Source organism: Myotis brandtii, unplaced genomic scaffold (genome assembly GCF_000412655.1).
Source record: "Myotis brandtii unplaced genomic scaffold, ASM41265v1 scaffold589, whole genome shotgun sequence".
NCBI classification, from domain to species: Eukaryota; Metazoa; Chordata; class Mammalia; order Chiroptera; family Vespertilionidae; genus Myotis; species Myotis brandtii.
In genome coordinates, this window is record NW_005370220.1 from 103,893 (window position 1) to 107,061 (window position 3,169).

At 49.9% G+C, this 3,169-nt stretch overlaps 1 pseudogene; it reads right to left on the reverse strand.

Moving 5' to 3' along the window:
* Positions 1–277: 277 nt before the first annotated feature.
* LOC102243688 lies at positions 278–2,045 on the reverse strand (annotated as a pseudogene).
* Positions 2,046–3,169: the final 1,124 nt, after the last annotated feature.

The window sequence follows — 3,169 nt, forward strand, 5'->3', positions numbered from 1 at the left end:
GCAGGGCTGGCTCAGCCGGCTGGGAGGACTCCCGCACCAGTGCTGTTTCTCTGAGTGACTTCTCCATGGGGCACTATTGACATTTCGTGTAGGGTTGCCCCACACAGAGCAGGAAGTTTAGCTGGCTACGAGTACACTCAGTCATGGCAACAGCCAAGAACTGCCCATGCTGCCTGGGAATGTCTCAGGAGCCCACTCAGGTTTTTTTGTTTAAAAAAAAAAAAGGGGTTTTTTTAACAAAACTTTATTTTTATTAAAGGCAAATTTTTTAGATATTTGCAATGAAAACAGCCAGCAGGTCTCAAGAGAAAGGTTCTACACGTCATAATGGGAAGAAGTACAGCAACACTATTTGAACACCTTTCATAACAGACATTCAATACCTTTCTTGTGGAGGAGAAGATGAGCACAATGTAACATGTGCAAAAGCACTCCTCTGAAAAGGCCAGTTTGGTCCTTGGAGGTCAACCTTCCAAGGCGTTCCCATTACACAGTCAGGAAGCAGAGCAAGCCCTCGAGAAAAAAGCAAAAATGCCAAATCTTCTCCAACCACAATTACTTTTAATCGACGAAACAGGATTCTCTACAAGGCAGGCCGTTTCAGAGGGCGGCACGTACCAGGGGCGTGCTCTGCTGTCCGGGACTGCAATCAGAGGGAAGCGGGCCTGCTATTTTCCCAGAATTGAAGAGTACCATCATTAAGACAGGGGGGAGAAGGACTTGTACCCACCCTTCGGGGACAGGGAAGGGGAGAGCGCGGTGTCACAGCTGGAGAACCTGGGGACGCTGCTGGAGGAGCCCGAGATGCGCTCTAGCAGGCGCGTGATCCCTCTTCCCCAACACTGCTGTTTGGGCCTGAAATCTTCACCCCAGAAGGGTAGTCACCAGTGGGTGTGTTTGATCTTGGTTCCTGATTAGAATAGTTGAAATGAGAGAATCCTGAGCTCTCAAACCTGAGCTTCTGGTACCGCCCTGCATCCAATATGACCATTTTGGGAGTCACCCTGTGGCTGGCCTCGTCATCCTGCAAGGGCACGTGGGCCCCTGTGAGCTGGATTCCAAAGAGCGTGGCCAGAGAATTGCTGATGCAGTACGCAGTTTTCTTGCAAACAGCTAAAGCGCAGAAGAGAACGTCATTTTCCTCATGCCACTTGCACCCTGTGTTGCTAGAATAATCCCCCATGGCCACGTCGAGGAGGCTCGGAACCCAGGTCTTGGAGGGCTCCTTGAGGAACTTTTGCTGGTAGATCCCCACTATAAGAACCTCGACAGTGAGACGTTCCAGATTTTGCCTGATTTCCGACCCCTTCTCCATGTGCTTCAGACACCAGTTGACTCTGGCTCGATCGTCAGACTTACAGTAGATAGGTGGCCACTTCCCTGGGTTCGGATGAATGAACCTATAAAGGTTTTGTAGCACAGTTGCTTGGTCACATCCAGATTCAAAGTTTGAAATAGGAATCTTGTGACTCGAATCACTTGCAGCCTGACAATGTGATTCCAAACCCCACCCCTGCAGGAGGCCACTTCTGCCTCTGGACAGGGCCCACCACAGCACACTGACCAAGTCTGGTCCCTTTCAGCAGACCCAGGGCGTGACACAGAGACAGCTTAATAAATGTGTGACCAAGGAATGGAAGGAGGGAAGGAAAGGAAGGAAGGAAGGAAGGAAGGAAGGAAGGAAGGAAGGAAGGAAGGAAAGAAGGAAGGAAAGAAGGAACTGAAGCCAAACAGGACTGGTTACAAACCCCAACACTACCACTTACTGGCTTTATGGTATTGAGCAAATTGCTTAACACTTCTGTGCCTCAGTTTCCTTGTCTAGAAAATGGGAACAGTATTAGTAACATCTTTAGAGGGTTGTTAAGAGTATTAAATGGATTAATTCTTGTGAAATGCTTAGAACATTGATATTTCAAGAGCACTGTTTGTTAAATAAGTGAGCCAATGAATGAATGACTTTACACACACACAGTTTTCTGTTTACAAAAACTTTCATATTTGTTATCTTCCTTGACTGTCCCCCTTACCCTGTAAGAGCGCATTATGCACACTTTACACTTGAAGAAACTCACTCAAGAGGTGAGGTCACTTGGCTAAGGTCTTCTGGTTGTTCAACTGCAGCCCCAGAATTCTGTCTTCTCTGCGTTTTCCTTCCCCTACAAATACAGATTCTTAAGCCAAGAATGAACGAGTGAGAGGAGCTGCAGGGATTCCTACGTCTCAGAGTTCCTGCACAGGGAGGGGCTTTCCAGTCTCCACTCTGTCCAACCTGAGCTCTCATGGGGCTGCCCAGTGCTGTGGTGTGTGTGTGCGTGTATGTGATTCACCAACGGGTTTGGGAGGGAGGAGGCCCAGCCATGTGGCCGGGACCACAGGACCACAAGAAAGAACTGGGTGGTGAGTGAAGGCTGGTGAGCTGTCTGCCCACAGTCTCCCACTCTTTGCGGAGACGAGCACTATCTCTGTGGTCACTCCAAAGCCTCCACACCTGTACTCCTCCCCCAAGCCACCCTCAGAACAGGAACTGGTGTCTCCTTGGAGCACCTAGCACCCAGCGCACAGGAGTTGTGGGGAGCCGCTACAGTGTTTGGACAGGTTCAAGCCTTGGACTGATGAGAGGGCACAGTCCTCTCATTGCCACATGCAAGTCCCAGCTTGGAGGGCAGGGCCCTCCCAGCACAATTATAGCCAACAGCTGTAATTGAAAGCGTGAACCTATGGTCCAAACACGTGGCCCCACGTGCCTGAGTGATGTAGGCTTGATAGAGTTCAGGTGCATGTAGTTGAGTAGGATTGAAACCCATGAGAATGTTGTAAACATCTTGATCACGCCCTTACTTTGCCTCGTGGCATCTGCTATAAAATAAAGACACGGCTTGTGGGCGCTGTTGCTGTCTCTCGGAGAAGCAGCGTCCCACCGAGACCCAGCTTTCATTCTCTTGTCTGTCTTTTCTAAGCCTTTCAGCCACCCCCACTCAGGTTGACCCTTGGCCGTGCTGGCACGGCACAAGGAGTGACCGCCCTGCTCTGTGATTCCTTTCAATTCTACTCCATCCATCCTACAAAGATGCGTGAGATGGCATCTTGGCCAAACTCTAGCTGGGATGCTGAAGACGTGTGCTCTCAGAGAGCTCTCAGACAAGGGGGTGAGCCTCAGAGGAACAGA